The sequence below is a fragment of the Vicugna pacos genome, unplaced genomic scaffold (assembly GCF_048564905.1).
Source record: "Vicugna pacos unplaced genomic scaffold, VicPac4 scaffold_19, whole genome shotgun sequence".
Lineage (NCBI taxonomy): Eukaryota > Metazoa > Chordata > Mammalia > Artiodactyla > Camelidae > Vicugna > Vicugna pacos.
Genome location: NW_027328740.1, coordinates 25,085,808 through 25,106,185, shown reverse-complemented (window position 1 = coordinate 25,106,185; position 20,378 = coordinate 25,085,808). Strand labels below are relative to the sequence as shown.

The following is a 20,378-nucleotide window of genomic DNA, read 5'->3' as shown; positions in this document are numbered from 1 at the left end:
TGCCCAGCAGTCCAGTTGCAGACGCAGGTTCAGGAGGAGCTGCAGGAGCGGCAGGAGGGAGCTCGAGGTCTCCTGCTGGATCCAGTTCGTCCCATTTTTGGTCTCTGACATCTTCCCCTGCCCCTGCCTCCTCTGTAACTATTGGAAGTGGAGAGAGTTTTAAGTCTTGTGGAAGATCTCATGCTGTGAGAGAGGAAAAATTTACACACCTGCCTCCCTTTCCATGTGCCTCTACAAGGACAGAAATCTTCCCAGAGCTTTCCAGACAGCTCCCACCCAGAAAGTGCCCACAGGATGTATTCTGTGACTGAATTTTTCCAGACAGGTGTTCTGAGGCCATTCTTTTTTCTGGTCCCAACAGTAGCCTCTAGGGACACCTCCCTGTGTGGCCCAGCCTTCGCCCCACCCTCACCTACACACATGCACCAGCCCTGCTTTTTTGACCTTTGGTCTCTGCTTCGGGGGCTCCTGGTCCTCCACCTGACTTGCAGCGAGGTGGGCACAGTGCTCCAGGTCAGACCAGGGTGTGCTGAGCTACCCGTCAGCCCCGGGTAGGTCCCTGGGAGAGCCCTGGGTGATGTCTGGGTCGGAGGCCTGCCCCACTGATTTGTGGGCCATGGTGGTGGGGACCCCTCCATATCCAGACCCACCAGGAGTCTGCGCTGGCCCTCAGAAGAGTGACACACCAGTCCTTCACTTGGGGAGGGGGCGTTGGTGTTCTTATTCATCAGCTTCTTTTCAACATGTGGTATCTGGCTCTGCAATGATAGTGACCAGCAGCTGACCCAGCATGGAAGTCTCAGAGTCCTTCCCGTCCAGGAACACTCCTGATTCTGTAGACTCTACCCTCTGCTGCTAGATCAGACCGGAACCTTGTTCAGCTCAGACATCCGGGAGGGAAAATGCATACCCAGAGAGCATGGGCTCCACCTCGGGCGGCAGGACCCTTCCCCGGCTCTCCACATCCCAGCCAGCCAGCTTTGTCCTGGGCTGTCTACGTGACCGGGCCCCCAGGCCTCTGTCCTGCTCTTTCTTGAGGCAGATACCCATCCCCAACATGACTGCTCCACCTCCACCAGGCAGGATGGGGCCGTGTGGCTACCTGGATGGGATCTGAGTGGTGGCCCAGCCTGGGGGGGCCTGCCCTGGGCCTCCCTGTGTTACCTTTGGGTCTCTCTGGCCAAAAGGCCAGAGGCGCCTTGGGTGAGACCTGACCCAGTGCCGGCAGCGTTGGTAGAGACCCTCGCTGAGGGCTTTCCGGGGCCTGTGGCCTCAGGATAATGGGATGCAGCAGAACATGCCTCTGTCTCCAACCAGGTGAGCTGAGTAGGGACTTCTCTACAGAGCGGGTGCCTGGTGACTTCGGTTCCAAGTTCTGTTGGGCTCTATTGCCAGGGAAGTGAGGTCACTTCCTGGGGTCCACTTCTCCAAGCTTCCTCCTGACACAAAGCTCCTCAAGGGCCTTTCTGGGCTTCCAATCTCTCATTTCTCACTCCATGCCATGTCCACACACAGTGACACCAACTCAGGCCCCCCCCATAGCCCTGGGGAGGCCTGGATGCAACCAGTGCCGCAGCTCTGAAGACACAGCTGGGTTCAGACCTGGCTCCCCCTACTCAGCAGTGTTATCATCCTGGACAAGCCATGTGCCTCTCAGGGCCTCCCCAATCCCCCATCAGCACAGTGGGGATCATTCTGGCCCCTGCTTCCTAGAGAACCCATCCTGTCTCTAGACCTAGAAACACCTATTGCTTCTGTCACCCCCACGGGCTGGCATCACAGGGAGATCGTGCACAGACTCAGCAAAGGAAGGACCCCACAGAGGGCTGGCAGAGTTCAAAGCACACCCCACACAGGCCGGGGTCTGCCCTGGGGTCTGGAGAAAGTCACTTTCCTTGCTGCTTGCTTCCCCGCTCCCAGTCGTGAGACCGAAATTAAATACAACTCTGACATCGTCCGCTATGGCATACAACCTCCTAGGTCATTCTGTCATGTTGACATACAGGCCCAGTGTCCCATCTCGGCCTCTGTGGTGGGCGGCCCCACAATGGCTTCCTATTTTTTGCCTTCTGTTCCCACACCCTTGTGGGATCCCCACACCCTCCCCTGGAGGGTGGATCGACTTTGGGACCAGGTTCTGACACATAGACTGACTTGTGAAAATGTATGTGAGTTCCACTCATTACCAGCTCCAGTGTTCCTTCTCTCTGTCTCTGTCTCTCAGTGCCTCTCTGAGTTGTCTCTCTCTCTGTTTCTCTGTCTCCCCCTGCTTCTCTGTGTTTCAGTCTGTCTGTCTCTTTTCCTGTATGTATGTGTGTATATATTTATGTGTATATGTGTGTATTTATGTGTGTGTATTGTACGGGTCCAGGGCAGGTCACTTCTGAAAATCCCTTGACGACATATTGATTATTTTGAATTCATGTTACTGAAGAAACATTATCTTTGAAAATTGTGCAAGCACTTTGGTGGGATCTTCTCTAAGGCTCAGCACTGCTAGGGAAGGGATGCACCTGTGGCACTTTGATGCATCCTACACCTTGTTCTGCCGGAGAGGAGCGTCCATTTGCTCTTCCTTCCAGGCTACCTCCTGGGGCCTCTGCCTGCTCACGTTGTCACCAGGGCTGGTTGTCACCGGGCTAAAGACCTGCCAGGGTGATGGTGGCCAATGCTGTCTCTGCAGTCTGTCTGTCTGCCTGTGTCCTCACCTGAGAGGTCAAGCATCTCCAGTACAAACCGGCCACCTGCACTGCCTCTCGTTGGAACTGACTCTGTGTGTTTTGTTTCTTTTCAGAACACTGGGCTTCAAGAGCTTTTTGGACCACAGGGATGTGAAGCTTTTTTCCGATTTTGGGTCATGAGGAAAGGTTTTTCCAGGCTGTGGTTTGTCTTTCCAGCTGTCTTTCTTGGCCTTTGTTTTCTGCTTTTGTTTGGATTTATTTTGCCACAAGAAGAGCTAAGCATCTCCCTTCTGGCTCTGATTTCACACTTAGAACAGCAGTGCCTACCCCGAGATTATACACAGAGTTACTAAAAGGGCTTCATTTGGTACGTCTCATCTTTAATCCATCTGGACTCTCCTCTCAAAATACAAAAATGCTAATTCACGTGAAAAAAAAATAATTCACCCGTCCCTACTTAAGATATGTGGGCAGACAAACCCAAAAAAAGCCACCTTTTATACGATTTCACTGATAGGGAACCTCCAGGATACGTAAAGACATAGAGAGAGAAAGGGGATTAGGGCTTGTCATGGGCTGGGCGAGGTAGGACGTGGGGTGCTCTTTGTATACAAGCTTTTACTTTGAGGAAGAAAATAGTCTGAAACAAGTGGTGCTGGTCTCACAGCACTGTGAATGCAATTAATGCTCCTTAAAATTGCACAATTTAAAATGGGAAAAGGCTAAACTTTATTCTTATATACTTAAAACAAAAATAGAATATAGTATAATAGAAAAGAAAAAATCTGACTCCATAGAAGATCTGTCCTTTTGGCTTTAACCCTTTGCCCTCTTTTCTAGGCTTAGTTTTACTAGCTCTGCACCTTTTGTAAAACAATGTTGCCTTTAGCCTTAAATATACAGGAGAGCCTACTTTCAAGGCTCTGATCTTTAAGGATATTAACACTTTTGCACTTATATAAAGACAACAGGTTGTAGAATAGAAAACTACTTTTGTTTTGTTAGGGGATTTACAGAGGCACTATGACCTGGTCTACGTAAACAGCTGTAAACCAAGATAATGGCGGACTAATATCTTGGAGAACCATCTTCCCCATGTCAACTTCAGGCTCCTTTTCTACTAAAAAGGGGAGGGGCTGTGGTTGGTTGTTGCAAACTTGTTGGTGTAGGAATTATTTGTTCTTGGAATCCTTTGCAGCTGTCCACGTGGGTCAGATCATGGTGTTCCTGCAAAACCTGCAACAAAACAAACTTTTTCTATTCTGCAACTTGTTATCTTTATAGGAGTGCAAAGTGTTAATATCCTTAAAGCTCAGACTTTTGAGAATAGGCTCTCCTGTTTATTTCAGGCTAAAGGCAACACTGTTTTACAAAAAGTGCAGAGCTTGCAAGTCTAAGCCTAGATAACACGGCAGAGGGTTAAAGGAAAAGGAACAGATCCAATATGGAGTCAGATTTGTTCTTCTCTATTACAGTGACTTTTGGTGAGAGCTAAGTGGATGATTCCTGGGTGGGTCCTCCACTGTCCCAGGCTGGATTTCAGGCAGGATCCCTGCCAGATTCACCATGATTTTGGACCTAATCTACCACAGAGAAACTGAAAATTATTGGATTAAAATTACCTTTCAAAATCCCTTCAATTGCCTGTAAACTATACCACAGCAGGGGATGTCTCATTGGCCAGTCAACTGCCAGTCTCCCCTGATGCAAGGGACCAGCGTCGCGGTGAGATCCATGGTGGCCTGGCCAGTGCACCTTCCTACTTTGCTCTAAAACATTGGCTTCCTCACTTTGACGCCTTGACAGCTTCCTTCCCTCTTCCCTCTGGCCTGGTGTGAATGAACAAGTTCCCTGCACCCACCTGTGCTGAGTCCATGCCATGCACAAAGCCCCATGCACACAGCCCACCATCTGATGTCTAACCCTGGGATTAAGTGCATACTCTGAACTCCCCCACCCCAAAGGTCCGCGTGCCCAGTGCCTCCGCCCTAGGAGTCCAGATCACCATCAGGACCATCAACCACCGAAAGCCCAAGGCCAGTGGCTGGCAGTCTGGGATCAACCTGACCCATCAGGTCAGTTCAGGCACAGGCTGCGGGGATCAGGGTGCCAAGGCAGGAATTGGAACCACCTTCATCCCAGCCTGCCTCACCCTGTAGCCTCAGACATTAACTCTGAAGGTGCACACTAGGCTCGATCCCCCACTGGTGGCAGTAGTCATCATTACTGGAGCACGGATTTCCCCACCCCAACCACAGGGTGAAGGGTGAGTGAGTGAGCTCAGGGTAGGGGTGCACTCAGATTTAAGGGGATCCCATGGTGTGGGAGTACAGGTTGAGAGGTGTGGGGCCCAATCAGAGTGGAAATGACCTGGCTGAGAGGTGAGGGGGATAATTTCAGGATGTTGGGTGTCCTGTGCTGAGGCATGAGGGGTAAGCTTGTGGGTGTAGGGGCCATAGGTTAGGACCTAGCAGGATGGAGTGTCAGGGCAGGGACCTCGGTGTGAGGAGAAGGAGCAGTGTCTTCAAGGTCTGGTGGGAGACTGGGCCTGGCCAGGGGTGGGAAGGTAGTAACAGGGAGGAAAAGGTGTGCAGGGGAAGTGGGGCTGGCGGGGTGTGGCCTGGCCCAGGGCAGTCGTGGTTCTAGTTCAGTGCCAGGACCCAGTCAGTGGCTGGGTGAAGGCTCTGGGGATGGAGACCCGGCGGGACAAGCAGGAGGGGCCCCACCTGGCTCCTCCCGGCCCCAGCGGCCAGGGCCGGTAAAGCAGGAGACCCACCCGAGCAGTTTGCGCTGCGGGCGGGAGGAGGAGGGGCGCGCACGCGCAGACGGACAGACGCGCGGACGCCGGAACCCACCCAGAACGCGTGGAAGCTGGCGGCAGCCGGTTGCTCCTGGACCAGCTCCTGGAAGAGGAACACGGCCTGGGGCCTGGGCCGCCGCTTGCCCGCGGCTCGGCTGCCGCTGCCGGACAGTTAAGAGGGCGCTGGTGGGGGCGCGCTGCTCGGGGAGCCGGCGGGTGACGCCTGGGCTGTGCAGCTGAAGAGACGCCCAGGGAGGGGTGCGGAGGTGAGGTCCCGGCTGCGCGTCCCGTTAGGACCCTGAGGCGGGTCCCAGCCCCGCTGTGGTTCGTGGTAACCCCGCTATTAGTAGTTCCTGGACCTCGCGTTTGTGCCGCAGCTTAAACCCGGGTTTAGGAGATCAGGTACAGCCCCGGGAGGTGGGAGGGCGCCGGACGGCTCCGGAGCATCTCCTATTGGCCCTCAGATCATGGCCTGCTCCTGGGAGGCGGGTGCGGTGCGGTCGCGGGGCCTCGGATGGAATGGGGGCTGCCCCATGAGAGCCCCTGGATTTGCTCCCATCTTACCTGCGGCCTGACCTTGGGGGCGGCCTCTAAAGACCCAGGTTCGTGGGACTCAGGTTACAGGTCAGTCTGCTCCTGGGAGGTGGGCTCGGTGTGATCAGTGTGCTGGGATGGCTGCAGCGGCAGCGGGAAATGGTCGCAAACCCCGCGCTCTCATAGGGCAGCCCCAATCCCGCCATAGCAGCCGCCACCTTTCCCTGACAGCACAGCACCCGCCTTCCAGGAGCAGGCTGACCTGTAACCTGAGTTCCACGAACCTGAGGCAGCAGAGGCCAAGCTCAGGCCATGCGCTGGGGAGTTTGAAGCAAATCCAAGGGCTCCCATGGGCAGACCCCATAACCCGTCACTGCCTTCAACCACACCGTGCCCTCAGCCCGAGAGCAGGCAGACCTGCGGACCGTGCCTGGAGCAGCAGAGGCCGAGCCCTGGACAGGCCATGGGGGAGATGGGGGCAAGTCTACCAGCTTGCCAGGTCGCTGCCCATCTCCCTGCCGCTGCCCCAGGTTCGTGGATCAGTTGTTTTCAAGTCAGTGGTTTCCTGAGATGCAGGCGTGGTGCAGTCAGGTGGCGGGGGCTGCAGGGAGGGGTGCTGCCCCAAGGGGAGCAGGTGGACTTGCTCCCATCTCCCCTAGGGCCAGACCTGTGGACGGCCTCTGCTGCCCCAGGTTTGCAGGACGCATGTCATGTCAGCCTGTCCCTGGGAGGAAAGCTCAGTGTACTCGAGGCAGCCTCAGTGGCTGACAAGGATTTTAGAAGTGGGCTCTAGCCCAGCATAACTAACTCTCCTTTCTTCTCCTGCTTCCTCAGTTGGTGGCTGTATCAGCTTTTTCATTATAGGTTATTGCTAGATAATGAACATAGGTTTCTGTGCTATATAGAAGAAACTTAATTTAAAATCTCTTTTTATATATAGTGGCTGACATTTGTAAATCTCGAACTCCCAAATTTATCCCTTCCTATCCCCTTTCCCTGGTAACCTTGATTGTTTACTAAGTCTGCAAGTCTGTTTCTGTTCTGTAGATGAGTTCACAGTGTCTTTTTCTCTCTTTTTTTACATTGCACATATGAGTGGTATCATTTGATATTTTTCTGTTTCTGGCTGCTTTCACTTAGAATGACGATCTCTAGCTCCATCCATGTTGCTGCAAATGGTTTTATTTTGTCCTATTCATGGTAGAGTAGTATTCCAGTGTATAAATATGCCACAACTTCTTTATCCAGTCATCTGTTGCTACATTTAGCTTTCCTCCATGTCTCGGCTCTTGTATACAGTGGTGCTGTGAATACTGGTGTGCAGGTATCTTTTCACATTGGAGTTCTTTCCAGTTATATACCCAGATGTGGGATTGCTGGGTCATAGGGTAAGTCTACTTTTAGTTTTTTCAGGGATTTCCATGCTTTCCATAATGACTACACCAAACTAGATTCCCACCAGCAGTGTAAGAGGGTACCCTTCACTCTACAGCCTCTCTAGCATTTATCATTCATGAACTTTTGAGCGATGGCCATTCTGAATGATGGGAGCTGATACTTAATTATAGTTTTGATTTGAATTTCTCAGTTTATTAGTGATATCGAGCATTCTTTCATGTGCCTATTGGCCATTTGTGTCTTCATTGGAGAAATGCTTGTTTAGGTCTTCTGCCTATTTTAAGATTGAGTTGTTTGTTTTTTTGTTATTAAGTTGTATGAGCTGTTATATATATTCTGAAAATTAAGCCTCTGTTAGTCGTATCATTTGCAAATATTTTCTCCCATTCGTAGGTTGTTGTTTCCTTTTGTTTTACTTATGGTTGTCTTTGCTGTGAAGAAATTTATGAGTTTAATTATGTCCCTTTTGTTTATTTTTTCTCTTATTTCCATTGCCTGGGTAGATTACCCTAGGAGAATGTTGCTAAGATTTATGTCAGATAATGTTTTGCCTATGTTTTCTTTTAGGAGATTTATCATGTCTTGTCCATCTGCATCTTAAGCCTGTACTCAACATCTGTGCTTCAGTTTTGAATTTTGAGCTTCTTAGAGAAAACCTACTCTTAGCTCATACGTCAGATTCAACATGTCTAAAGCTGATTTCATAATCTTTTTTCTTGCAGCGTCTCCACTTATTCAGTGGGATAATCATTCTTTCGGTCTTGAATACACAAAGGCTTGGAGTGGTCTTTGATTTATCTTTCTCTCACCACCCTCCACATTTTGTCAGCTTCGTGAACTGTATGTTTTTGGTTTCAAGTGTCTATTCTGATTGCTGATACTCTGATGAAGAGCTTTCATCCCTGATACATGAATTTTTCCTTCTGCTGAATTCTTGGATATTCTCTCCCCCCCTTTCAGTCAACCTACAGTTTTGGTGCTCCCACATCTACAGTCAAGTCAAAGACTTAACACAACCAGATCTCAGCCAGGGAGTCTCGACCCTTCATCATTTTGGACTTACCTTATTTGTTCCAATCATTATGTAACTTAGCCTCCTAGGGTAACCTGTGCCTTATTAAAAACCAGGAGTCACCAGCCTTTTCCTATCCAGTCCTCAGTTAAAACAGCTTAGAATTGCCCTGAGAACTAGTTGGAGCCCCATCCCCTTCATAGAGTCTTCCCTATTTATTCCAAATACTTCTAGCTCCTCTTTGTATTCCTGTACTGTTTATGATCAGTAGTCTGTAATCTTGGATTTGAGTACTGACTTGGTACCATTCCTGGGTGGTTTCCAATGTGTCTCCTCACTTAGCTGGTAACTGGAGAAGACTCCCTTGTTCAGCCTCCTTTATACCCCTCACCCTGCTTAGCATCGGGCAATAACAGGCATCCAGGCAGTGCTTACCTTCTTTATTTATTCGCAGTGGTGGTGGTGTGGATTATAGCTAATAACTATTAATTCAGTGTTGCAATTAAAAAAGAAAGCCAAGAAAATCCATAAAACTTTATCTCCATGTTCAGTTTAGTGCTTTACCTCAATAGTTTTCTTAAGACTGTGTTTACATTCACATAGTGTTCAGTGCTTGTACAGTTCCCTGAAGCAAGCAGGTGAGATGTCATTATGTTTGACTTTCATGTTACATTTCATATTGGATATATTTGTGCAATGACAAAACCTTCTTTTATAAGTAAACAGCCGGAAGCCCAGAGAGACTAAGAGCCTATCCCAGGGTCACCTGGTTAGTGTTTGGCACAGGCCAGGACCGCAGTTCACATCTTCCAGCTGATCCTCTTCCAGTGCCTTTTCATTCCAGTGCTGGGAAATGTAGCCCCATCAGCCAAACGGCCAAGTCACATTGCTGCCCCTTTACCTGCCAGTGATGGCAGTGCTTCAAAAAGTGGCAAAGGAGAGGTCAGAAATAGGAGTGATAAAAGACATGGAAGTGCTGGAAATGGATCCTCAACCTCCTCCTCCCTACTTGAGCGCCACACAAGTGTCCCACTCTGACAGTGCTGTTCATTGTTTATAACATAGCCTTAAAATCAGACTGATCTTTTATAGGACATGCTTTTATCCTGGTCCCTTTCCTGCTAGTAGTCACCGTCATGGGCAGAAAGTGCCTGGCTGTGCTCTGTTTGTCACGTAGGTGGGAGGGAAAGTGGGAGAGGGAGTTGGTTGAACTGAAGCCGAGCTTTTTACAGCTCTGTTGTTCTAGGACCAGAGCAGTTCCACTCTTGCTTTCATCACCTCTCCACCTCCGAGTCCCAGCCACCCATTCCTGCCTGCTTCCCCACATGCCACATCCTGGGGGAGGACAGAGTGTTGGGCAATGCCCCCTCCGCCCTCTGCTCTGGGAGGTGCAGGAGTCTGCATTAACTTTTGAGCTGTTTTGGTAATTGGGCTTTTCCAGCTTTTCTAGACATCTCCTTTCCAGCTCTGAGAAATTGGAGATGAAACTTAACCATACATGGACTATATTAATGTATTCAGTGACATTAGTGTCATGTTGTCTATAATTGTGTTCTGTGACTGGATAGGAGGTTTTTTATCTCACAGGATGCTTCACATCTAATTCTAAAGTCCTAGAGGCTTGCAGGTGTAATCCAAGTTCTTACATGTCTGTAAGGTAGACATGAACATTATTTGATAATATGACCATATGTTCATAGATTACGGTTAGTCCACCGGCTCTGTATCTAATGAAAGTTTAAATACCAAACGCTTGAAGAAAATTTGCGGGCCATGTCTTTTTGCCTGTAAGTAGTTGCAAAAACTGAAATCACAAGTCTACCACAAGCCACAGTGTTTCCCAGTAGAGAAAGCCCTCTAATTTTACAACCTCTAAGTAATGCAGTGGTTCTTTGAGTGAGATGAGGGATGCCAGAGTATTTTTTGGGACACTAGTGTGGCATGACAAGTATTCTGGGACTGGTTACAGTTGAATCTCTACTTCCTATATCCTGGACTGATTACAGAGGCAATGTTAGTGCGGTAACTATCTTGTGAATGCAAGTGTAGCTAGGAAGACAACAGAGAAAATAGAAGGGATATAAAGAAATGGAGGGACTTCATAGCAGTACAAATGGTGACTTTGACACCACCAGCTGCTGATGTGAACTTGGCAAGAATTTGTGAGAAGTGGTGGGTGTCATTGCAAGCAGGAGAGTCCTGCAGCTTTTGGGGTGAACAGGCAAAGGGGAGAGCAGATATGGTGGCTATCCAGGGGCTATTTTTGTCCTGAATGTGAAAATGTCCAGTCCCCTGTTCAATTTTGCAGCCACAACTTCACATGACTCAGGGCATTATTTCCACCAGAATACCATAAAAATATAAACAACCTCTGTTTCCCAAAGTGTTTGTTCTCGATCTGAGATGACTGTCCTGTGCTGGTAGGTAAGTGGGCGATGGGGCCTATTACATCACCCCCTTTCACTAGAAGTCTACCTCGCTGCTTTTCAACCTACTCCTAGAGGTGCTGTCATTCTGTTACACCTAGGCCTGTAAGACCGTCTTGCCTGAATCCTCACGTGAAGAGGGATGGTTATGTGCAGTTTTAAAAAATTGCTTGGGTCATGTGGTCCTTTGTTCCTTCCAATGGAAATCACTATTCCAGAGCAAATAGTATGCCTCCATAGAAAGTATATTGTTTGTAAGTTGTCTTCAGAGGTTTTGCAGTTGGTTTAAATATTTGCTTGGTGATGGCATCTTGATTGATTGAAGGAGGCAACCCTCACTAGGGGCATTGTGTGCTTTCTGTCTGAGAGTTCCTTTACTGGCAGCAGAGTGTTCGTAGGCAGAGTTAGAAAGTTACCTGGTCTGAGAAGCCGAATTTGCCCACAGCTGGGAATTGGCGGAAGAGTCTGTTATGGAAGGAAAGCTTTAGGATTATCTGGTAGCAGAGTTCTGGGATCCAAACCCTGGGAAACCTCAGCTTTTGTAGCGTATGTTCTGTAACAATAGGCTATAGGATAATTTTTACACTTGTTATAGGATGTAGAGTTGGGGAAAGGCTTAAAAGTGCAAGAACCTTAAAAGAGAATCTCCGAATATTTTAAAGAAGACAGTTCTCAGAATGAGAGCTTTTCTGGAAAAGACTAGCTCTTCACTTCACAGGGGAAGCAGGGAGCAGCTGTAACTGCACTTACGGTAACTTAAAAGGTAAACCTTACCCTCCCACTTAGCTGTTTCCTGGTGTAGGTTCATCTCCCACATCTGTAGTTTTAGACCTGATGTGTCATTTTCTGGTACTCCATTCTGCTTCTTAGTGAGAGACTGACCCAAAGTCACATAGCAATTGAAAAATTGCGCAAAGGTCTTTATTGTTAAAAATGTGGACCTGTGGCAGGGTGCTGCATTTGCAAGTGACTTTCAGTACAGAGACCACTGAAAAGAATGCAGTGTTATTTCTTATTTTATTCCTTTAAGCCTTTGAATAGAAGGTTTTCTTTGCAGAGTGTCTGGAGTACATCAGAACAAGCAGGAACTAAAATAGCTTTAAGAAAGCTCCAGTATAGACGTTGCTTATAGTGTGGTATCTGTCTTATGTTAATTCTTTAAAGCAGGAAGTTGTAACTCTCAATTTCTTAAGCAAATATAAACATTCTTGACTCTTATTGACGTTCTTTGTTGGGTGAAGCTGCTTTTGCTTCCATTCTGAGCATTGAAAGGCCTTCTATGATACTTCTACCACTCCTCAGTATTTTATTTTCCCTCTGTTGTGAACTTGTTTTTAAACTTGAAGCATATATAAATATCACTAACTTGCTACATATGTAGATATTCTGTGTTACATACTCAGAAAGTTTGTGTACATCACACGTATCTACATAATTCCCCCCTTTCCAACTGTGTTCCTGATGAAAGGATGGTGGGAAATGGCATTATGGGGATATGTCTTACAGTACACAGTGTTTCCCCTGTTCCCTCTACCATATCTGAATGTTCTTTCATCTTTCAGCTTCTAGACTTACTAGCTCTTTTTCTTAAGCCAGGTGTATCTCATCCCCCTGTGCACACACACATGTGTACACACACACACACACACATTCTACTGTAGGGAGTAGTGTGCACCATCCAATTCTCCCACTCCAGATCTGGACCCACCCACTGGAGGTAGTGTCTTGCACGAATTAATTTGTAAGTTGCTTTTTAAAACTCGAGTGGTCAGGAAATAGGACTGATATCCACACCTAGTAGGCAGGCCCTCAAGGACAACTTCTATGGTTAATGCCAGGTTATCTTAATGTTTGAGTACCTGGGTTTCATGTCTTCCTGTGCCACCTGTGTGACCCATGATTCCCACATTTCTGTCTCCTGCTAGAATTTTTCTCTCCAACTCTGGACTCTTACAATCTTCTGCTGATTTGACATCTTCACTTGAAAGTCTGATATCTTAAAAGCAACATGTGTAAAAACTGAGCTCTTTGTTCTCCTACACCCCAAACTGGTTCTTCCTGCAACCTCCCCCATTCAGTTAGTGGAAACTTAATCCATCCAGCTGCTTGGGTCAAAAAACTTGGAGTTATTCTGACTTTCACTGACATACCACATGAATTCTGTGAATAGATCTGGTTTAACACTGCCTTTAAAACATATCCAGAACCCAGCCACTTCTCACCATGGTTACTGCCTCCACTGCTGCTTCCCTACCCTGAGCCACTGTCCTCTCCTCCTGCACAGCCCTTCGCAGAGGCTTCCCTCCTTTCATCTCTGACCCGTTTCGACTATTCTCACCTGGCAGTCAAGTGAGCCTCGAAAACCTAAGTTAGATTGTGTCGTCCTTCTACAGTGCCTCCCCATTTCACTCTGGGTAAAAGCCACAGTCCTTACAACGTCCTCCAAGGCCATACAGGATCTGCACTGACCCTTCTCCGCAGCTCCAGCCGTGCCCCCATTCTGGAACATGCGAAGTGCACGCTGGCCTCGGTGATGGTTATTCCGTCCACCTGGGACTTCTCACCTCCAAGCCTTAGTTCTAACCTCAGTCCTCAGTGTGGCCTGCTCTGGTATTTAATACAACATCACCCTCATCCCATACCCTAAACTCTCTTTACCTTGCCCTTTTTTGATTTTTCCATGGTTCCTCTTTCCTAACATGCCACCTCCTCTGCTGCTCTGTTGTGTGAATTGTCATCTCCACCCCCATCCCAGCTAGACTCCAACAAAGCTCCGTGAGGACAGGATTTTGTATTGTTTATTTATCTATTCCAACTGCCTAGACTAGTCCTGGGTACATAGTAGGCAATCAAAAATTATTTGCTGAATAAATTAAAAGACTATTTTAAAAATGAATCATCCTTTCAGGAATGGGTGAGGATAGGAAGCTGCATCAAGGACAATGGTGCAGTAAATAATGATATTTGCCTGTTGTTCTTTGTGTGATTTATATATGTGTTTTAGTCTTAATTTTGTATCCCAGTTTCTTAATTTAATATCTGTATTAAGGTGTAATTTACAGGCCATAAAATTCACACATTATAATTGTACAAGTCAGCCATTTTAGCTATTTCTAGATTTGTGCAACTTTTTCCTCACAAAGTCCCCTTGTGTCCGTCCATATGCAGTTTGCCCCCCCTCAGTGGCACCCTGATTTTATTTCTTTTTTTTTTTTTTGGCAATCACATCTCAAACGGATAATTTACACAGCAGTACTAATATAGCTTTGCACTTTTAGAAATGACACACTTAAATATGAAATTAGCGGTCATTGCTGAATGTAGGTAGCAGTATCAGACATTGGTGAGAAGAATGGACCTGAGTGTCAGACTGGCTGCAGTCTTACCCAGCTCCACCATTTACCAAGTTACCCAAATTATTTTCTGCCTCAAGCTCTTTATCTGTTATATGGGGGTAATAATAGCAGCTTACAGAGTTGTTGTGAGGATTAAGCAAACAGGGAAACAAAATTTAGTATAGTGGCCTGCTTATGTTATTACCTAAGAAATAGCCTTGCAGGTAGAGGGCAAAATTCAAATCAGTTTCTAAAGTATATGTAAAATATAATCCAGTTCCTGCCTGGTTTGTAAACACTTATGCCTACTGAAGAATTTAAAAGCAGGCTAATTTCCAACAGAAAAGATCATTTCTCAGCATTTCTTTCAAAGAGAGCTGCAAAATCACTTTTACTAACTAAATGTTCCATGCCCAACTCTGACAGAAATTTGACAACAGGGACGTAATTATCTACATTTTTGTTAAAATGATGCTGACCATCAGGAAGTGTTCTCAATTATATTTTAGCCTTTATGTTGAGAAATACTGTGAGACTTCTTCTAAATTAATGGGTGGGGGCATTCATTGTAGCTCTTGTAGCCTGATAAGCCTGCACTAAATTATCTTTTTTAAACTTTTAATTAAAGTAATAAATTAATTTTTTGCTGGGGGGTGGTAATTAGGTTTTTATTTATTTATTTTATTTTTAGAAGAATTACTGGAGATTGAACCCAGGCCCTTGTGCATGCTAAGAACATGATCTTTCACTTGAGCTATACCCTCCCCCCTAAATTATCTTTAATAAGGTCTTTTTCTCTGTTTTGTTACTTTATGTACAGTAGCACAAAGCAGGGTCATCAGAAGCCTCTCAATCACAAAGATGATAGTAGTGAAAAACATTGCGCAGTGACAGTGAATCCTTAGCATATGAAGAAAGATTGTAAAGTCCTGAATGAATTAAGAAGGTATTGTTACCTTAACATACATGTAAGCATGGCTCTCTTACCTTTATTTTTCACTTTATAATGAAAATAATCCCCACCTGTCAAGGTTGCTTTGTTTGATAGAGGGAATATCTAAACCCTTTTCTGCAAGTTTTTTAAATAAGTAAGAGCAGTTAATTTATCAGAAGTGTGAATGGTATAATCTGGTCTGTGTAGTATGGTAGCCACCAGCCACATGTGGCTATTGTGAATTGAGATGTTCTATAAGTGGAAAATACATAATAGATTTTCAAGAGTTTGTACAACAAAAATAATGTAAAATATTATTAATAAGTTTTAAAAGTGTCAATCACACTTTTGAAATGATAGTATATTGGATATTTTGGGATAAATGTAATTATTACTGGAATTAATTTCACTTGTTCCTTTTTATTTTCTAAATGGGATTACTGGAAAATTGTGAATTGCACTATGTTTCTGTTGACAGTGCTGGCTTCTAACTTATTGCAAATAATATGAAAAGAAAACTTTGATTAAAAATTTTGTAATTGAGTAGTTGATTTGCATCATATTAGTTTCAGGTGTACAAAACAGAGGCTCAACATTTTTATAGATTATATTCCATTTAAAGTCACCATAAAATAATGGCTATATTTCCCTGTGCTGTATGATACAGCCCTGTAACTTATCCATTTTATACTTAGTAATTTTTACCTCTCAATCCCCTAACCCCTTCCTGCCTCCCCTCTTCTCCTTCTCCCCATTGGTAACCACCAGTCTGTTCTGTGTACCTGTGAGTCTATTTCTGTTTTATTATAGTCATTAATTTGTTTTATTTTTTAGATATACATATAAGTTAATACATAGAATATTTGTTTTTCTTTCTCTGACTTATTTCACTTAGCATAATAACCTGTAGGTCCATCCATGTTATTGCAAATGTCATTATTTTATTTTTTAGTGGCTGAACAGTATTCCATTTGTGTGTGTGTTCATGTGTATATATGCGTGTGTGTATATATGCATACATGTATATATACATATATATATATATATATAATATACCACAACTTCTTTATCCAGTCATCTGTCAGTGAACATTTGGGTTGTTTCAGTGTCTTGGCTATTTTAAATTGTGCTGCTGTGAACATTGTGGTGCATGTGTCTTTTTGAATTAAATTTTTCTCCAAACATATATCCATGAATGGGATTGCTGGATCACACGGAAGTCTATTTTCATTTTTTTATGGAACCTCTTTTCTGTCCTCCATAGAGGCTGCACCAATTTACATTCCCACCAACCGAGTAGGAGGGTTCCTTTTTCTCTTAAAAGGTAAAAAATTCTCTACATTTACCTACTTTCCTTTCAGTTTAGGACACAGTTTGGCAAAAGCAAGATAGAATTTAATAGGAGTAAATACAGTATTTATTTTGAATGTCCATGCATTATGGATAGATATGCTATTGATGAGTTGGTTCCCTATTTTTGTAGGTGCAGATGTTTTTATAGCTTCACAGACATTTCAGTCTTGCAGAGAGAAAAATTTCTTTGTATTTTGCTGAACTTGTCCGGGTGTCTTTATCGGATTTGGTCCAGGCCTGCAGAGGTGAATACACATCCAAACCTGAACCATTTGAATGTCTGCAAGATATTAAGAGTCTAGAATATCAGATCTGGACTGTAACTCTGGTAAATGACATCAGTGACTGGACTCAAGAAAACTCCATTTGAGGGCAAAACCTTTCATAAGCCAAAAAGGCTTTGAAACTGTGGCAAAGCCAGAGACTTTTGTGCGCCACTTATGGCCACAAACCCATGAGGACAACCACAGGCCTTCTGGAGTGCCAAGGAAATTCCATGTGAGGAATCCAGCACTCACAGGAATCCAACAAGTCCCTGTCTGCCAGAGCACCTTCATTGCTACTGTGCTGTTTTGAGTAAATGTCTTTTCATCAGGTTCAAATTGGTTTGTTGTTATTTTTTTGCATAAAAAAACAAATTCTTGTTCCCTGGTGTAAGTAAAAGCCTAACACTTTCTGATTTCTTTTGACAGAGAAAATATGAGCCTGTGGATCTAACCTCATCTGTGATGGTCTGCAGCTGGGAGCAACCAGATCAGTGTCAGTCCCCTTGCAGCCATTGGCTGGGAGCCTGCATGTTCCTTGGAATGGTATTTGAAACATGTCACACTAGCCGTGCCTTTGCTGTGGGCTGGGAGGCGAGTCAGTCAGAATCTGCATTATGGAATGTAAGTTTCAGATCCACAGCTAGGAGATCTTTTTTAATAGCCAGAGAATATAGTCATAAATATATCTATTAATGTATTTATGCAAGAACCTTTTTAAAGATTTTTTTATTATAAAAAGTTACCCCCAAAATTGAAAGTGAAAGAACAGTGGAATTAAAAACCATCTGTACCTTAATTATATATAAAGGATCATAAAATCCTTCTAAACTTTTTTTTGTTCAAATGAAGATATTTTTCCCTTCCAAAAAGGAAAATTATTATTTCACATTTTTTTTGTTTTCTCCTTTTATTATATATTCCATATCAATAAATATAAATCTTTTAAATCCCTTTTAATGGCTGTTTAACAATATATTGAACAGATATGTAAATAGTTCTAGGTTTCAGAAATTTAAAAAATTGTCATTACAATACCACTGCAAAGAATATTTTGGTGTTTCTATTTTTAGTTACTAATTTGGACTAAAAATTAACAAGTTTGCTTTTCTTTATCTAAAACATTGGTTATTTTATGAAGGAACTGTAAGGAATTTAAAAAACTTTTCAGTAATTTCAACAAAGAAATTATCTTTAAGGCAAAAATGTATGATGTATTGCAAATCTATTTTTATTATATCTTCACTTTTACCAGTGTGACATATGTGTGTGTTTGCACAAGTGCTTTAACTACCAGCAACGTAGGAAAAATCTGTATACTAAAAATGTGAAAATATTTTCCTGGTTTGTGTTTTCATTCTCCCAATATAGGTTTTGGATGACAAGCTTGTATTTGCAAAAGTACACCCCCTGTGGGAGGTGTTCTGTACATACGCTGAGATACTGCACATAATATTGCCTCTGAAGCCCAATGATTTGAAAACCCGGTCCTCAGCCTTTGATAACTTCCGCTGTTTGATGAAAGTCCTCCAAGTGGATGAAAGTATCAACAACCGGAACAAGAGTTTTTCATTGCCCTATTTGAGAAGAGCTCCATGAAAGACTTTTATATTCAGGATAGAGATACATTCTTCAATCCAACCACCAGAAACCGCATTGTAAGTCTAAACCGAGTTTAGCTGCTGTCTTGGGGGTGATTTAGAACCTGCTGTTGAATTATCAGTGATTTGGTTTGGTTGGTTTGATTTGGTTTTTAAAAGCTGCCCATAAAAAGGAAAAAAGAGAAAGAAAAGAAATATGCCTACAGATTCCTGTTAGGATAGTAAACAGTGGCTGGTTAGTTACCTTGTATAAGCCACAAGCTCTCTTAGAACATTTTTAGGTTTACTTCATCCTTTCTCAGATCAAGTATCAAGTAAGGGACAGTGTTAAAAAAAATTCAGGATTAACAGGTTTGTGAGCTCCAGGATTTGCAAGGCAGCTTTCCCTCCCCATGGTGTAAGTCAAATGGCAGAATTGAAATAAAGCACCTCATGTATCCTCCGGTGTTAACAGGAAAAGGCTAATCTTCTTGACCTTGTTTCTTCCTGGGTAAAATGAAGATAATATATCAGGAGGCGACAAGCTCATTTAAGGCAGGAAACATGTTGTCTTGTTCACTGCTGAATCTCAGGCACCGGGAAGGCTGAGTTTAACGAGTGAATGAATGAACTGTACTTCCCCCACAGTTACCATGTGGGACAGTGAGGATTAGCAGCTAAGAGCATAGACTCTAGAGGGGAGGGCACAGCTCAAGTGATGGGGCACATGCTTAGCAAGCATAAGGTCCTGGGTTCAGCCCCCATCACGTCCTCTAAAATAGACATATAACCCTAATTACCTCCCCACCCCCCACCAGAATTACCTTATTATCTCCCCACCACCAAAAAAAAAAAAAAAAAAAGAGAAGTGGCCAAGAGCGTAGACTCAAGCTGGAACACCTGTGTTGGTTTCTCGCTGTCGACCTTGTAAATGTCATTTACCCTCTGTGTCTATCAAGTTCCTCACCAATAAAATGGGGATAATTGTAGTACCCACCTCGTAGAGATGCTATGGGGATTAATGAATCTGTGTCAGTGATACAACTGCCCTGGCTTATATTAAGTACTATGCATCTGTCAGCTCTTTTCATAATTACTGACAGATGTTATTATCGACAAAAGACATATTAGTTCTTTGAAAGGGAAATGCATGTTAGACCATTTCATTTATCACTTTCTGTAATTCAGGCTTTTCCCTCTGAAATACCATTTTATGTCTGTACACTAGAAAGCCACAGGGCTTTCCAAATTTCATCTGTCTGGGTTCTTGTCATGATGGCAATACTGCAGATTGCTGACATTTTTTAGGGACTCTGTCTGAGATGACAGCAACCCCTCAAATTTAGGAGCTCTTCTCTAACTGATAACATCTCGCTAGAAATGAAGTTTTTATAATGTAACAGCTTCAGACGCTTAATGATGCCATAAATGCAAGGATGTTATATCTAAGCTCTTTAAATAAATCCTGTCATTGAAATAAAGGAAATACTATATTATAGCCCTCTATGACTTTGTTATCTTTGCTATCCATTTATCTGACTCTCTAAGACCAAAGAAAGCAAATACTAAGATTGATCATTACTACTATGTGGTACACGTATTTGTGGATGAAGACAATATTGAAATGCACTGTTTAAGATATTAAAATGGACACTAAACAGCTTCTTGATGCATATGCATGAACAGAACAGGGAGCTGGGTGCAGGGAGCAGACACTGAGCTTCCTGGATTAGAGACCCAGCTTAGCAGTCCAGCCCAGCAGTCCACATGTTTCATATTTATGTCCCAGCAAAATTAGCAGTGAGAGTCTTAAATGAACTTTGGGGACACTTGCAAACAGCTGTCATGATTACTATTGTGGGACACCAGGAATCTACAGTGTTTAGTTGGTATCTGTGCATAACCAGTTCTTTTCCACTAAAGCTTCTTGTAATTGCTGGTCCCACATCCAGGCTGAGGAATCATCTCATGTGGTGTTTGGGAGGGAGGTAAGTGGAGTCAGGACCCTTGTTAAGGCTGGGTGGGTAATAATCTGGTGCTAGTACAAGACAAAGGAAAGTAG

General features: G+C 44.3%; 2 long non-coding RNA genes across 2 annotated transcripts; one reads left to right on the top strand and one right to left on the bottom strand.

Moving 5' to 3' along the window:
• On the bottom strand, positions 1 to 1,330 carry LOC140693353 (uncharacterized). Its single transcript, XR_012069110.1, has 3 exons — positions 1,165 to 1,330; positions 651 to 758; positions 1 to 138 (listed from the first exon to the last, which is right to left on the bottom strand). It is a non-coding gene; the product is annotated as an uncharacterized lncRNA (long non-coding RNA).
• Positions 1,331 to 5,524: 4,194 nt separating this feature from the next.
• On the top strand, positions 5,525 to 18,383 carry LOC140693343 (uncharacterized). The gene is made up of 5 exons (XR_012069093.1): positions 5,525 to 5,747; positions 15,007 to 15,132; positions 16,385 to 16,444; positions 17,166 to 17,360; positions 18,108 to 18,383. It is a non-coding gene; the product is annotated as an uncharacterized lncRNA (long non-coding RNA).
• The last annotated feature ends 1,995 nt before the right edge of the window (positions 18,384 to 20,378 follow it).